The 17045-nt window shown below is 50.2% G+C and overlaps 1 long non-coding RNA gene across 1 annotated transcript; it reads right to left on the bottom strand.

The window, feature by feature from the left end:
- Positions 1-10093: 10093 nt before the first annotated feature.
- LOC123585636 lies at positions 10094-16618 on the bottom strand. Its single transcript, XR_006706327.1, has 2 exons — positions 15276-16618; positions 10094-14377 (listed from the first exon to the last, which is right to left on the bottom strand). It is a non-coding gene; the product is annotated as an uncharacterized LOC123585636 (long non-coding RNA).
- Positions 16619-17045: the final 427 nt, after the last annotated feature.

Raw genomic sequence — 17045 nt, 5'->3', positions numbered from 1 at the left:
TACACGCCTATAAATATTGGATGGGAATGCTAACCCCACAGAGCAACCAAGTCACTAGGTGAACCCCGTGAAGTGTCATGGTGGCTTCAGAATAAACACCTCCAGAAGCCAGGTGGTTCCCAGCTGTTAAAGAGATGTCTGTGGGTTTTCAGAACAAACACCCCCTGCCGGAAAACTGCCAGTTTTAACTGCGCTTGTGACAATTAAGCAAGAGACCTACAAACATATTGCTTAACACCCATCCATCAGCACCCAGGCTGTCCAGAGGGCTGCGCCTGCCTTGTCCTAGAACTTGACATCTCTATTTGGGCCATCTCCCCACAAAGGGTTCCCATCCAGAGAAAGTTCCCCAGGAAGCAACAGGCATCAGGCTGGCAGTCGCACTGCCCACTAGGGTAAAAGCCACTGGGACTGACATCAAACCATGTGGGGCTGTGGAGAGCCAGAGCGAGGCTGGGAGGGAGCACGGGCGTCTTCTTCCTACGGGGCCCCTCTCTGCCTCTCCCTGCTCTTGGCACAGAGAAGTATGTGCTCTGGACACTGTTTGCCCTGACAAACTGGGACCAAGCCACGGATGCTCCATGCCAGCGCAAACAGGGAACGTGATCCTGCCTGCCCAGTCCGCCACTCCATGGGAAGCTGCCTCCCTGGCAACTCCAGCGTGATGGCTCTCAGACTCCACTGAGCACCAGACCACCCTAGAGGTGAGGGAGGGGACAGAGAGGAGGCTTGTTTAGATTCCCCCCCCAACCCCGGGGCGCCTGGGCGTCTCGGTGGGTTAAGCGCATCTGACTTTGCTCATGGCACGATCTCACGGTTCGTGAGTTCGAGCCCTGCGTCGGGCTCTGTGCTGACAGCTCCAAGCCTGGAGCCTGCTTCGGATTCTGTGTCTCCCTCTCTCTCTGCCCCTCACCCGCTCACGCTGTGCATCTCTCTCTCAAAAATAAACGTAAAAAAAAAAGAAAAAAGAAGGCAGGTTCCCAGGTCCACCCCTAGATATTCCGACTCTGTGAATGACGCTCCGTATTTGCCAGAATCACATACTGGTAGACAGTTCACCAAACCTGGCCCGCAAACCATGTTGTAAAATTTCTGTGCCATCATTACCAATTGGAAGCTTTTGTGTAAAAATCTTATCTCCAGCCTGTATGAGGCCAGGCCCAGGTCCACATTACCACTTGGCAGGAAGAAGCCAGTACAAAGCAGTTTCTGCCCTGGGAGGCAGGGCTGGTGCCCCCTAGTTCACCTTAGCACCCCCCCCCCCAATACCCGTACAGACGCAGGCACACTCACCACTCTGTCCCTCTCCCCTGGCAGCCCCGTAAGCCTTTGAGTTTACAACCTCTGCTCCATCCCGCCAGGGTGAGGAGGGATAGAAGAAGCCCGAAGAGCTTGCGTTTCTCTTTCCCCAGCTGCAACCAAACGATACTAATGTCCCTGCTAACTAATGGAGTTAAGTCTCCTAACTGCGTTCTCCTGTGTCACCTCCCTACCAAGATGAACTTCCACAAAAGCAGAGTCTTTGTCTATTTTGTTCTCTGTAGTGTCCCCAGAGCCTCGCACAGTGTCTGGGTCACAGGAGGGCGTCAAAGAGAGGTACTGAGCAAATCAAAACCACAACGAGAAGACACTTCACACCCACTGGGTTGGCAATAATCAAAAAATGGAAACTGACAAGTGTTGGTAAGGATGTAGAGAAATTGGAACCCTCGTACATTGCTGATGGGAATGTGAAATGGGGCAACCACTATGGAAAACAAGACTAGCAGCTCCTCAAAAAGGGAAACATAGAGTTACAATATAATCCAGCAATTCCACTCCTAGCCATGTGTCCAAGAGAACCGAAGACAGTTGTTCAATCAAAAACTTGTACAGTGTTGTTCCTAACACTATTCACAGTAGCCAAAAGGCGGAAACAACCCAACTGCCCATCAACTGGATGAATGGATAAACAAAATGTGATATATCAATACAATGAAATATCATCCAGTCATAAAAAGGAATGAATTACTGATACATATTATGACTTGGAGGAACATTGTAAGCTAAAGAAGCCAGACACAAAGGGCCACACGTTGTATGATTCCATTTACATAAAATATCCAGAATTGGCAAATCCATAGAAACAGAAAGTAAATTAATGGTTGCCAGCAGCTGGGAGGAGAGGGTAATGGAGAGTGACTACCTAATGCACTGGGAGGAGAGAGGGAGTTCTCTTTGGAAGTGATTAAAATGTTCTGGAACATTGTGACTATACTAAAGGCCACTGGATTGTACACTTTATTTATTTATTTATTTATTTATTTATTTATTTATTTATTTATTTATTTATTTAGGAAAGAGAGAAAGCACAAACAGGGGAGAGGGGCAGAGGGAGAGAGACACCCAGGCACCCTGAATTGTACATGGTTAAGACAGTGGGGAGCCTGGGTGGCTCAGTCAGTTGAGCATCCGACTCTTGATCTCAGTTTAGTCCTTGATCTCAGGGTCGTGAGTTCAGGCCCCACGTTGGGCTCCGCATCGCATTGGGCTTCGAGTTGGGTTCCATGTTGGGCATGGAGCTTACTTAAAAAATATATATTAAAGCGGTTAAGATGGTAACTTTCATGTTACATGCATTTTACCGCAATTTAAAAAATAGGGTGCCTGGGTGGCTCAGTCACTTAAGCGTCCAACTCTTGATTTCAGCTCAGGTCACCATCTCACCGTTCATGAGATCAAGCCCTACATCGGGCTCTGCTGATAGCCCAGAACTTGCTTGGGATTCTCTCTCTCCCTCTCTCTCTGCCCTCCCCAACACCTCTCAAAATAAGTAAACAAACATTTAAAAATACAAGAAAGGAAGGAAGAAGCCACTGCCGTGGTATTATAGTGCTGGGCCCTGGACAGACAGATAACTAAGTCCCATCCTGAGCCTCAAGAATATTCAGGCCAGAAGGGGAGCAAGGAGACAGATGATTCAGTGCAGGGGGAACGCAAATGACCGAGGTGGAGAAAGGGTTTCCAGAAACGGCCGGCTGAGCTGCGAGCTGCTGCGAGCTGAGCTGCTCGCATGGAGGCAGGGGTGGGAGACAGCTCCGCCTTTGGAAGACTGCTGATAGTTTTGGTAGCCTGGAGAGCAAGGGAGAGGACGAGGTGCCTGCAGCGGTGGTCAGGCCGGATTACAGAGGAGCTCACGCACCTGAGCCAGGAGCTCTGCAGTTCCCCACAGGCAGTAGGGAGTCACTGAGGGATTTTAAGAAGGGGACTTACGCAATCAGATTTGCAGTTTGCTGGTCCTTGAACCTATGGATGTTCCACGAGGCCCCCAGAGCAGCGGTGGTGCCCTACCCCCTTTCGCACCCCTCGGGCACTGTTCCTTCTTCACTCACACACGTATATTAAGGGACTTTCTCATAGGTCAGCTGCCCCGGAAACGGAGACTGAGGTAGAGGTTTGTGTGTGGGGTGGCCTATTGGGGAGAACAGAAGAGTAACACCCACGGGTGAGTAAAGGAAGCAAGACAGCCTAGGGGCAGAGGCTGGACCTGGGTGCATTTGCGACAGACACCGCTTTAGCTGATCCCACGGAAAGCTCTGAACCTGGGATGTCCTAAATAAGGCAAGGGGCAGGACTCTGTGCCCCTCACTGACTGGTGGGTCACGGGGTGCAGGCTGCTGTCCCGGAGGGGTACAGCCTGGAACGCGGCAGCTCCCTTCAGCTGGGGGCACCTCCTGAGGAGGGGCCGGGGGCGGAGTGCCTGGGTTCTGAAGGGGGATCTGGGCAGGACCCCACAACATCCACTGCCAGCCTCCTGGGCTCAGAGCTCTTTGCAGTCAGGGGTTCACAGAGCTGAATGTTGTTCCCTCAGCTTATGCCCCCATCTGTTACCAGAGAGCCAGCCCTCAGCAAAGCTTCCCTCAAGTGTTTTGGGACATCACCTAGAACGTGTTTCCTATCTTCCCCCCACCCCGTCATCACCAGCTACCACTGCTGCAGCTGTTGAATTCCTCCCCTACCACGCCACCTGGCTGGCTGCGCAGGAACAGAGAGCCATAAGGTCTTTTCTGGCAAAATAGGGAAGGCTGCCCCCTCCCCTTTGTGACACACTCGCCTAGAGGAGCCCTCAAGAACTCCTGTGCCTCAGTTTACAGGGTTAGCTCTTCATTTAGCCCTTACAGAGCTAAGGGAATAAAAGCCTGGAAAGCTATGGTTCTCAGCCCAGGCTACCCCGTAGAATCCCCTGGGAAATTAAAAAAAAACAACAAAAAAAAACCACCAGTGCTCAGCTCCACCTCGGCCCAATGGAATCAGAAACTCGGAGGGTGGGGCCCAGGCACCAGGAGTGCTTTTTCAATCTCCCCTGGTGATTCTAATACGCTGCCAGGGCTGAGAACCAGTGACCCCGATTTTTATTTACAAACATCAGTTAGGGAGTGTAGAGGACAGAGATGGTTCCGGGGAGAGAAGTGAGGGCCTGACCCAGACTAGAGGTGATGGGAATGGAAAGAAGAGGGTAGAGATCACAGAAGTAGAATGAACAAGGGTCAGAGCAGGGGAAAGTTGGAGGAATCGCGGGGGGGGGGGGGGTGGGGGGGAGCCAAGGAATACTCCTACCTGGGCCCTGCCCCCAGGGATCTTGATTTGATTGGTCCAGGTGGCTTCGAGGTGGGGGTGGGGGTGGGGCGGGTTTCATTTCCCCGGTGAGTCTAATGGCAGATTCCACTGGCAGGCCAAGCCAATAGACAGAGCTCTGGGTCATGGCACCGCCTCTTGCCTTGGGGACCCCACCAAGCAGGTGTCCAAAGTGTCCAGGTGGCCTCCACCCATTGTTGACAGGCCAGCCACGTTTCTCACCGTCTGGACCCCGGGCTGAGGTCTTGAGCAACACCAATTTCCATCCAATCTAAACTCTAACCCTGGCACGCCCGGCTGGCCTCCTGGGAGAATGTTTGGGGCTGTTCTGCAGGATGTGGAACTGGACAGCTGTTTGGGACTCTCATTCCCCGGGGCGGGGGCTCAGCATGCTGGGCTGTCTGCCTTTCCCACCAAATGCACTGGCATATGGTTTATCCGGTTTAGCATTTTCTTATATAGGTGATTTGTTTTTCCCAGAAAGGAAACAGCTGTTTTCTAAAGACAAATAGATTGTCTATTTGTTGTTGATTGTCGTCAAAAGAATCCTTTTTTTTTTTTTTTCCAGAATGTGAGGTGGAAAGTAAAAATCACCCTTCGTGCCAACACCTGGAGGTGGCCCCATGCAGGTAGAACAAAGTCCCTGACAGCCGGGCGCTCGCCTGGCCCTCACAGCTGAGTCTGGCTCTGCTGTTTAGCGTGACCAGCTCCACAGAACACCAGCCAAGGCTACTGGATTGTGAAGGTCAAGACGAAAACAAGACCATTCTGCAATCATGTCTGAATGAGACAAAAACAAGAACGTTGTGCAAACGACAAAAACAACCAAGCATCCCCCTATCCTGGCTAATGGCAACCGTTGTTCCTGTTTTTACCAATTATAGCCTAGCTCCCCTTCTTTGTTCTTAGCACTCCATTGACCAGAATTGTTAAGATATCCAATCATAGGGGCGCCTGGGTGGCGCAGTCGGTTAAGCGTCTGACTTCAGCCAGGTCACGATCTCGCGGTCCGTGATTTCGAGCCCCGCGTCAGGCTCTGGGCTGATGGCTCAGAGCCTGGAGCCTGTTTCTGATTCTGTGTCTCCCTCTCTCTCTGCCCCTCCCCCGTTCATGGTCTGTCTCTCTCTGTCCCAAAAATAAACGTTGGAAAAAAAAAATTTAAGATATCCAATCATAAAACTTCCCCGGCGCCTCCGCCGCATCCGACCCAGAGCTAAGCCATGCTTGCTGGAACCTTCCCCCCAAAGCACCAAGCGCAAGCCCAAGCCTGGAACTAATTGCTTTCAGCCTCGTCCTGAGATACCTCGTGTTGCCCATGATGTGCCCCCTCCCTCACTGTAATAAGCAGATAAACCCCACTACCCGTGTATTCCCGGTGGCCTTCAGCTAAAGAGCATTGACACCATAGATTTTGGAACATATCCTTCCAGATATCATTTCCCAATTCACATAGATATAGTTTTATTTTAAAAATGAGAAGGCACTGTGATTCTAATTTGCACTCTACTTTTTGTTAAATTAACCAACTTTTTTTTTTTTTAATTTTTTTTTCCAACGTTTTTTATTTATTTTTTTGGGACAGAGAGAGACAGAGCATGAAAGGGGGAGGGGCAGAGAGAGAGGGAGACACAGAATCGGAAACAGGCTCCAGGCTCTGAGCCATCAGCCCAGAGCCTGACGCGGGGCTCGAACTCACGGACCGCGAGATCGTGACCTGGCTGAAGTCGGACGCTTAACCGACTGCGCCACCCAGGCGCCCCTAACTTTTTTTTTTTTTTTAAGAGAGAGAGAGAGCGCGAGCGCAAGCAAGGGGAGGGACAGACAGACTGAGAGCGGGGACCCAAAGCAAAGTCGGCTCTGAGCTGCCACCATAGAATCGAGGTGGAGCTTGAACTCACAAACTGCAAGATCACGACCTGAGCTGAAGTCGGTCACTTAACCGACTGAGCCACCCAGGCGCCCCGTTAAAAAAAAAAAAAAAAAAAAAAAAAAAATCATCATTTTTGAACACCCTATTTTGTTCAGATCCAACTTTGGCTCAGGTCATGATCTCATGGTTCGTGAGTTCAAGCCCCACGTCGGGCTCTGTGCTGACAGCCTGCTTTGGATTCTGTGTCTCCCTCTCTCTCTGTCCCTTCCCCACTCACTCTCTGTCTCTCAAAAATAAAGAAACATTAAAAAGTATCATTTTAAACAGCTGCGTCTCTTGTTGTGTGGCTGTTGTAGACTCGCTGATACCACTCTCTAATTGTGTGATGCTGTGTCTCTTTAAGCCCATGGAGAGTAGGCTCATACGCTTTTTTGCTATCAGCCCTGGGCTGCTGGCTGTCTTCGAAAATCCCGATGAGGATCCCCAATCCTTCAGGCTTTGGTGTGGGGAAGCCACAAGTGAGCGTGGAGGTGCTTCGACTGGTCTCTGGGGAGGCAGAGCACAGGTGAGGCAGGACAAGTGGCCACAGATGCAGAGCCATGCTTCAGAGCTGGCCCTGAAAGGAGGCTCCCACTCCCTACTCTACTCCCAAAGGGTCACCCACCCAAAGATCGGGGACATGGAACACAGCTGACCCTCAGCTTCGAGAACATTCACTGCCTTAGAAGGGTGTCCACTTGAGATAATCAGGCTTGGGAACCATTTCGGTAGATTTCTATTTCAGAGGAAGTTTCTCCAAGGCAGCAAAGCCAACAGAATTCTGAAACAGCAAGGTCAGTTCAGCTCTGAACTAATTTAAGATAAGTCCATTAAATCAATGCCAGGAAATAGGCCTTGTTCTAGCTCAGTGCTTCTCAAGCTTTGCTCTGCTCCCCAATCACCTGGGGATCCTTACAAACAAATCTTGATTCTGCAGGTCTGGGGCCAAGTCTGAGTCTTTCTTTCTTCCTCTCTCCCTCCCTCCCTCCCTTCCTTCCTTCCTCCCTTCCTTCCTTCCTCCCTTCCTTCCTTCCTTCCTTCCTTCCTTCCTTCCTTCCTTCCTTCCTTTTAATTAATTTATTTTTAATTCACATCCAAGTTAGTTAGCATATAGTGCAACAATGATTTCAGGAGTAGATTCCTTAATGCCCCTTCCCCATTTAGCCCATCCCCCCTCCCCAACCCCCTCCAGTAACCCTGTTTGTTCTCCATATTTCAAAGTCTCTTCTGTTTTCTCCTCCTCCCTGTTTTTATATTATTTTTGCTTCCCTTCCCTTATGTTCATCTGTTTGGTCTCTTAAAGGCCTCATATGAGTGAAGTCATAGGATATTTGTCTTTCTCTGACTAATTTCACTTAGCATAATACCCTCCAGTTCCATCCACGTAGTTGCAAATGGCAAGATTTCATTCTTTTTGATTGCCGAGAAATATTCCATTGCATACATATGTGTACACACACACACACACACACACACACACACACACACACATATATATATATATATATATATATATATATATATACACATATATTTACCACATCTTTATCCATTCATCCATCGATGGACATTTGGGCTCTTCCATACTTTGGCTGTTGTTGATAGTGCTGCTATAAACATGGGGGTGCATGCGTCCCTTCGAAAGAGCACACCCGTATCCCTTGGATAAATGCCTAGTAGTGCAATGGCTGGGTCATAGGGTAGTTCTATATTTAGTTTTTTGAGGACCCTCCATACTGTTTTCCAGAGTGGCTGCACCAGTTTGCGTTCCCACCAGCAGGGCAAAAGAGACCCTCTTTCTCCGCATCCTCGCCAACATCTGTTGTTGCCTGGGTTGTTATCTTTTTTTTTTTTAATGTTTATTTACTTATTTTGAAAGAGAGAGAGAGAGAGTGTATGTGTGCACGCATAGGAGGGGCAGAGAGAGGGAGAGAGAGAATTCCAAGCAGGCTCCGTGCTGACAGAGCAGAGCTTGACACGAGGCTCGATCTCCCAAATTGTACACTTGTACACTTACCCGACTGAGCCACCCAGGCGCCCCTGAGAGTCTGCCTTTCTTTTTTTTTTTTTTTTTTTTCTAACGTTTATTTATTTTTTGGGGGACAGAGAGAGACAGAGCATGAACGGGGGAGGGGCAGAGAGAGAGGGAGACACAGAATCGGAAACAGGCTCCAGGCTCTGGGCCATCAGCCCAGAGCCCGACGTGGGGCTCGAACTCCCGGACCGCGAGATCGTGACCTGGCTGAAGTCGGACGCTTAACCGACTGCGCCACCCAGGCGCCCCTTTTTTTTTTTTTTTTTTCAACGTTTATTTATTTTTTTGGGGACAGAGAGAGACAGAGCATGAACGGGGGAGGGGCAGAGAGAGAGGGAGACACAGAATCGGAAACAGGGTGAGAGTCTGCCTTTCTAACAAGCTCCCAGGAGATGCTGAGGCTGCCAGAATAGCCAGGTCCTCACTGTCAGGCTGAGACTTACCCCTAAAAGTCTGGTGAGTCCAACCTCATCTCTTACCAACACGCAGGCAGAATGTGATGATCACCAAGTGACATGTTAGACCTCTCTTCCCACCTCAGAGAAGTCTTCCTGTCCCTCCGAGAGATGAAACCACACCCAGGTAAAAGTCCTGCTCTGCGGCAGTTAAAACATGAGTTTTGACACCACATTCTGCTCACGTGCAGCTGTACTTGGGTAACACGGGGCGGCTCAGACAGGAAGGGCTCCCAACCTTCCCATTGCAGAGTTGACCGGGAGCTTAAACAGACCTGCTTCCAAAGAACCCGCTTTCAAAAATTGAATGACCCTGAGGCTCAAAAGTCCCAAACTGGCACCCCCTACCCATCTCTATGGTCATCTCCATAAAAAATTCATTATTCCCAGGGTGCCTGCGTGGCTCTTGATCTCATGGTTGTGAGCTTGAGCCCCATGTTGGGTGGAGAGATTAATTAATTAAATAAAAACTTTTTTAAAAGTTCATTATTCAAAATCAAGGGAAGAAAACAAAAAATAGGTTCAAAAGAGTTTAGCTAACCTCATGACTGGCAGATTCATAAAAGATTGCTAAGGGATGTGGGGAATCAGCAAATTGGAGAGGAAACTCTTACCTCCTCAGGCAACCCTTTCTCTCTTCCTCCTTCAGCTATTGGGTCCTTGCACCATCCGGGGTTGGGCATTGAACAGTATCAGTGGAGTGTGGCCATACGGCACTGTCTAGATTTTCTCACTAAAACCCAACAAGGCCATAGGGTGCCTTTGTGTGTCTCAGAAAAAGGTACCGCTTCCTCAAGACACCTTCCTGACGCTCGCAGGAACAATTGAGCAATAAGCAGTCACACTACAACCAAGCTGTAAATGGCACCCCCACAGTTGTGCAGTGCACAACCTGCACCATCACATGCAGCCACCTCAATGAAAGTCCTCCATTGATCCTTTGAGTTTCACCTTGCTCTGTCTTTCCCACTTCAGACCATGGCCAAGGTTCTCTTTTCCTCTGGGGGGGGGGGGGGTGGTTTGCAACTGGTCCTTGTATTAGTTTCCTAGAGCTGTGGTAACAAATTACCACGAACTGGGTGGCTTAAAACAACAGAAATGTATTCTCTCACAGAAGCTCAAAGGCAGTGTGTCACATGCTCTCTCCAGAGTCTTCCTTCCCGGCCTTGTCCAGCTTCTGGTGGCTCCAGGCCTTCTCTGGTGCGAGGCCGCATCACTCCAACCTTTGCCTCTGTCTCCACATGGCCTTCTCATCCGTATCTGTGAATTATCTTCTGCTCAAAGCACACTTGTCATTGGACCTAGTACACCCTGGATAATCCATGATGCTCTCATCTCAGGATTCCTGATTACATCTGCAAAGATCCTTTGTCCAAATAAGGTCATAGTCCCAGGTTTGGGGGATTAGGACACGGACATACCCTTTGGGAGGCCACCAGCCAACCCACCAGAGTCCTGTTGCATGAGTGTCTTGATTGCAACCTCCAGCTGGTCACACTCAGCAGGCTTCTGACAGATGAGTTGTCCTCCAAACTAGACTGAACCTAAAGGAGAAGTTCTCTCCTGCTACCGGGAGATACACCTCCTCCTGTGCAGGAACGAGGACACTCATCCATCCCAGTGCAGTGGAGGCCGGCTCTCCTTTCCACCTAAGGATCATCTGCAGGGTCCCCACGGCTTCTCCAACACCCGGCACAGGTTCCCTGCCATGTGAGCATCTGCAGATTTCCAAGCCACCCATGCCACCCTCAGCCAGCCTGCCAAGGCTTTGGGAGGACAGTGGGGTGATAAAGATCGAACTGCAGATGTGGGGTAAGAGGGAAGGGGAGAGAGAATAATCATGATAGTAACAACATTGATTGCTACCGACACTTACATGGTGCCTGCCGTGGGCCAAGGCTATTTTCCATCTTTTAGGACTGTTACCACGACAGTCCTTGCAACAACCTTAAGCAGTACGCTTCAGTAGATGTTCTCAACCCACATCAGAGTCAAGGGATCTGAGGCAGAGAGAGATTAAGTAACATGCCCAAGTCTGATAAGTTTCTGAGCCAGGATTAGAACTCAGGCAGTCTGGCTCCGAAACCCACACTCCAGCCAAGAAGAGACATGGTGTAGGCCGGATGGTTCTGGAAACTTGGAGGAGCTACGAATGTGAAAGAAGAAAGGCGCTTCTGAGAAGCACAGCTGAGTTGAGCCTCAGCAGAGGAAGTGCAAGGAGGGCTTGGAAGTCCATTTTAATGACTTTCCTGATAGACAGCGCACTTCTTTGAACAGACCTTGGGCAAAGAGCTGCGTGGGCTGTCCAGCCCAGCCTCCAACCCCTCCTGTGTTTCCCCATCCAGCCAACGTATACGCAGGGCAACCAAACGAATACATGAGTGAGGTTCATGATTAGGAGAAGGAGAACTCTCTCTCTTCCCTCCCAGCTCACCCTGCTCAAGCCTCCCCTCACTTTTTCCCCACCATGCTCAGGACTGGAAGTCTTTTGTCATCTTACTGCTGTGAGGTGTTGAGGGGGGGACGATTAGTTGAGGCGAGGTGGTGTGAGAGTCAGAGAGCAATGGAAACACTGAAAGCCAAAAGGGGAAAACAAGGAAGGCTTGACTCCCTGTGTGCGGAGAGATCTGAGGAGGGCTCAGGTGGCGGGGATAACACCCAGCATTCCTTGTAGGTGGGGAGGACGTCATGGGGGCCTATATCCCACAATCTGACCAAACTCAACCAATCACATGGTTAGATTTAGGAGTTTGATCACCAGGGAGTGTGGTTTTTAGTCTCAGGAATTACCAGGTGAGTCGTGCAAGGGCAGGGACTGGGGACAATTCCCTGTGTGCTGAAACCACCACAGCCTGGCCCTGAGCACCCACTCGGCTCTGTGGGAGGAGGGTTGAGAGCCCGGGAGATGGAGTTCCTGGTGTAGACACAGAGGAGCACAGCTGTGTCCTTTCAGCATTATTTTCTAGTGGAAATTTCAGTCACAGCCAAGTCTTGGAGGTCACGGGGAAGCCAGGAACCTGACAATAACAGAGTAACAGAGTTGACAGTAGATATTTCCTCCTGAGCTAGACCAGAATTTTCCTGGGCAGTCAAATGGAATAGAATGGGCCCAGATTTTGGAGTCAGAGCAGTCTGGGTAGGATTTCTGCCCCCTATCCCCCACCCCCGACCACTTATTAATTGTATGCCCTGAGGAAAGTTCCATAACCTCTCTGGGTCTGTTTCATCTTCTGTAAAAATGGGGTTAAAAGCACCTCACAAGATTATCAGAGAGATGTTCTGCTCATAGGCCGTCCTTCCTTTGTTTCTCAGCACTGCCGTGAATGCTCTGGTCCAACATACAAATTGAAACTTCCCAGAGCCGGCCTGCCCTTTCTCCCTCCCTCTCCTGCCCTGTTCACTGGGAAAGGACACAAGAGCAGCTCCCACACAGCCCTGGGAAAGGCCCCGAGGAGGCCTATACTGCATCAGAGCTAGCATAGCAGGGGGGCTGGGAGGCGGGTGGACCTGCTGCTCTCAGGCCTGGGGGTGGGGGTGGGGGTGGGGGGGCTCCCCGGCCTGTGGAGGAGACTGCCGGACTCTCTCACCCAGTGCTTTCTCCAGGTTCCTGGGTACAGGTGTCCACGCTTCGCTTCCCAGGGTACCTTTGTGCAGTGCACAAATAACTCACCCAGCTCGTGCCCCTGCGTAGGCACTCCAACCTTGCAGGAAAGGCCCAGAGATATTCAGTGACCTCAGCCCCAGAGAATGTGGGGGAATTCAGTGTGAGGCAGGGCTGACACAGCCAGACCTGAAGGGGAGGTCAGTGTAGGCTAGGAAGCTTAGAGGGTCAGCTGAGGCGTGGTGCCGTGTTTCCATACCCCTGGGAGTCAGTGTGACCCCTCAAGCCCGTAGGAGACAAGCCAGACACGTTGCCAAACACCCTGAGCCTATCTTCTCCTGCACTGGCAACTGCCCAGATAAGAACTGTTTTCAGGTTGTTTTCAAGGCTTCCTTCTGCAGCCGTTGGGCCCTGCCTCTTCTGTCCAGGGAGACAGGGCTCCGAGAAGAGGCCCAGAGCTGCTTCCCAGGGCCCCACTGCAGCAGCCCGGGAGCGGGGGGGCCTGGCCTCCCTGGAGTCCCCGTGATTTGGCATAGGCCTACCAGCCTCTTTTCTAGAATTCTCCCCTCTATCTTCCCCTACTGGGGTGGATATGGATAACACCTACCCAAGGTTGCCAAATTGAACAAATACAAATACACAATGAACAGTTAAATTTGAGTGTCAGAGAAACAACGAATAATTGTATTAGGATAGATATATCCCATGCAGTCTTTGGAACATACTTCTACTAACAAAATATTCCTTGTTTTATCTGGCTTTCAAATTTAATAGGCCACCTTGTATTTTAACCCTGGCCACACCTCATTCTTTAAATTCTGAGAATGTCCTTTTTCTCTACATCTTATCTGTGGGGAGACAACCGGACATGAGGGTACACGCAAGGCGTTAGTGCTTCTCATGTTTTACAAATATGTATTAATCGGGCTCACCGGTGAATGGCAAACACTCCCAGTGCATGCATATTCTTGACATTGTGTTCTGGACTTGGAGGATGTGAGGTCTGAGGCCCGATCGATTGGGCCAGGGCCCCAGGGGAGCCTCCAGTTTGGGTATGCTTGGGGATATAAGAACGTATCCTGTCTATTTTTGCCTCCTTGTGCAAAAAGTTAAAAGAAATAGCAATGTTCCAATGTCCAGGGTCACAGGAGTAGGGAGGGGCAAGGGCTCCTCCAGGGCGGGCACAGAAGTCCCGGGTCTCTGCCTCTGGGCAGGTGGCAGGTACCTGAGCCACCTTTGCCACAGCTGAGGTGTTCAAATGCACCTCAGCTTGCAGGGTCTTGCCCTGGCAGCCACCTGGTCCCTCCGAGGCCTAACTCTAGGTCACCAGAGAAGATTTCATGGAAAAATGCGGGTCCTCTCCAGGCAGCACCCTGGCAAGGGACTGGCTTGGGCCCTCCCTGCCCTTGCAGGGAAACAGGCTTCCAGCTGCCCAGCCCAGCTGAGTCTGGAAGCTCAGAAGCCAGTGCCATGACGTAGGCCTTCCTCAGGCACACCAGGCAGGGCCTCCTGGGCTGAACCTCCCGGACTCTAGCAGCAGGCTCGCTCCTCCTTCCCACCCCCCACCCCTTCCCATACCTCTCTCCCGGGATTCCCAAGGACTTTGTCAGTGTCTCAGGCCAGCACCACACCCACCTTGACTCAGAGAGTGTGACAATGTACATGCCACTCAGGGGTAGTTCTGTCCAGCTCAGGGCACGCATCTGCCTTCCCTGAGCACTGGCTGGGGAGGCTTTTCTTCCACTTTCCATCTTCTTCCATCTCTATTAGGAAGCACAGTGGTTAAGCTCTCAGTCTCAGACTGACATTGCTGGGTTCCAATCCTGGCTTTCCCACCTGCTCGGTTAAGTTACTTAACCTGTCTGTGCCTTAGTTTTCTCATCCGTGAAAGGGGGCTGATAATCACCCCTATCTCATAAAGCTGTTGTAAGGATTAAATGAAGCAATGCCTATAAAGAGCTTAGGAAAATGTCTGGCACATAGTGAATGTTTACTAAATGTTACTTATTGGCCATTATCTAGATTTGCCAGGTGTCCTCTGTAGGCATCAATATTTTGTCCCTATAGTGAACAGCACCTAATACTAGGCACTAAAGGGAAGCCATATGAAATGGAAGCTGTGGGGGCACCTGGGTGGCTCAGTCAGTTAGGATCTGACTTCGGCTCAGGTCACGATCTCGAGGTTCGTGGGTCTGAGCCCTGCATCGGGCTCTGTGCTGACAGCTGGGAGCCTGGAGCCTGCTTTGGATTCTGTGTCTCCCTCTCTCTCTGCCCCTCCCCAACTCATGCTCTGTCTCTCTGTCTCTCTGTCTCTCTCTCTTTCAAAAATAAACATTAAAAACAAATTTTTTTTGTTTAATTTTTTTTTTTCAACGTTTATTTATTTTTGGGACAGAGAGAGACAGAGCATGAACGGGGGAGGGGCAGAGAGAGAGGGAGACACAGAATCAGAAACAGGCTCCAGGCTCTGAGCCATCAGCCCAGAGCCTGACGCGGGGCTCGAACTCACGGACCGCGAGATCGTGACCTGGCTGAAGTCGGACGCTCAACCGACTGCGCCACCCAGGCGCCCCAAAAAACAAATTTTTTTTAAAGTAAGAAATGGAAGCTGTTGTCTCCATTCTCTGCTCTTGTGTCCCCTTGGAGAAATCCTGAAAGTACCTGCATAGCATTTCTGTTGTGCTTTGTGGCCATCTTTGCATGAATCCTTTGAAGTTTCTTCCTATATCTGGGGGAAATCCCACAGTAGTGGTCCATGCCTCCCCAAGGTAGAAGCCAGAAACTTGATTTCCCAGCCTGCCTTGCAGCAAAGAGGCACATGATATAGGCTCCACCAATCAGGTGCATTCACATGAGACCTTGAAGAAGCAGGAGATACCAGCTAGGTACCTCAAGGGCAAACGACTCTCCTCCATACTTGCCTAGGCTTTTCTCTAGAGGGTGTCATAAACTGAATCGTGTCTACCCTCCCTCAAAAAAAAAAAAAAAAGATACATTAGCATCCTAACCCTCAGTACCTCAGAATGTGACTTTTTTGGAGATGGAATCTTTTCATAGATAATCAAGTTAATGAGGTCATTAGGGTGGGCTCTAATCCAATATGACTGACGTCCTTACAAAAAGGGAAATTTGGACACTGACAGACACACAGGGAGAAGATGAAGGCAGGAATGGGACGCTGCATCAGGCAGCCAAGGAAGACCAAAGATGGCCAGCGCACCACCAGAAGCTGAGAGACAGGCATGGAACAGATTCTCCCTTGCAGTCCCCAGAAGGAACCACGATGCCAAGACCTTGATCTCAGATTGCCAGCTTCCAGAACTGGGTGAAAATACGTTTCTGTTGTTTAAGCCACCCAGTTTGCGGTACTTTGTTACAGCAGCCCCAGGAAATGAACACAGAGGGGAAGTTCCTATGCTTTTGTGTCAAATGGAAACTCCCAGGAGCAGGCAATTTTATCTGGTTTATTTACTGACACATCGATGGTGCCAAAGAAATACATGTTCAACAAATGAGTGTCTTCTTCCTCGTTCACAGCTCAGGCCATACAGGACAGAGAAAGGTCCTACCTTCACAGATGGCGATTTTATCCATTACCATCCAGCTCAGCTGTGGTCCAGGAGGGAACCCACCTGCCAGACATCTGCAGAGCTCCGTGATGCGACGGGGTCTCAGGCCCTGTGCGGGCAGCAGGTTCTGGTGGATGGCCGCCTGGCCTTGTGGCTTTCAGGCCTGGACTGATTACTGAAGAGACTTTAGAAATCCTACTTGCACTCTTTCATTTTAAAACCCATGAGGCTCAGTGAGGGTTTAAATACCTTCCTGACCCATCCCTTACCACGGCATGGCATAGCCACGCAGATAAACCTCAGGTTCTGCTAAAACATACATCAGCATGGACCTTTTCAATATGTCTTCCATGCTATTTTGCTTACCCCAAAGTTTCTCCCTTCCCTTCCCTTCCCTTCCCTTCCCTTCCCTTCCCTTCCCTTCCCTTCCCTTCCCTTCCCTTCTTTCATGCAATGCAGAGTCACAATGAGAAGGTGCCTGGTGGCAGGGAGAGACTCCAAGTTCTAAAGAAAAAAATGATAATTATGCCTGTGGCCAGTACGGTGGTTCTTGTTGCATACTTGCTAGCCTGATTTCTTTGAGACCTAGTCTAATTTCTCCGTGACAATGACTTGGGGGTGGGGGCAAATGTCTGCACAGCATGTTTGACTAGTCTAAGTATGGCTGGAGATCTTCTCTCATTTAGACTGAGTGTATGATTGCATGGATGTGAGTATATGTGTCTGAGAAAGAGAGAGTGTGTGTGCGTTGTGGGGGGTAGACCTAGGAAGGCTCTCTCCCAGAGGACGAAGAGGCAATTGCCCATGTCCTGTGATGTTAAGCTGCCTGCCCAGGCCTCTCTCTATCTTCGTGTGCAGACCA

The sequence above is a fragment of the Leopardus geoffroyi genome, chromosome C3 (assembly GCF_018350155.1).
Source record: "Leopardus geoffroyi isolate Oge1 chromosome C3, O.geoffroyi_Oge1_pat1.0, whole genome shotgun sequence".
NCBI classification, from domain to species: domain Eukaryota; kingdom Metazoa; phylum Chordata; class Mammalia; order Carnivora; family Felidae; genus Leopardus; species Leopardus geoffroyi.
This window is presented reverse-complemented; position numbering and strand designations above follow the sequence as displayed.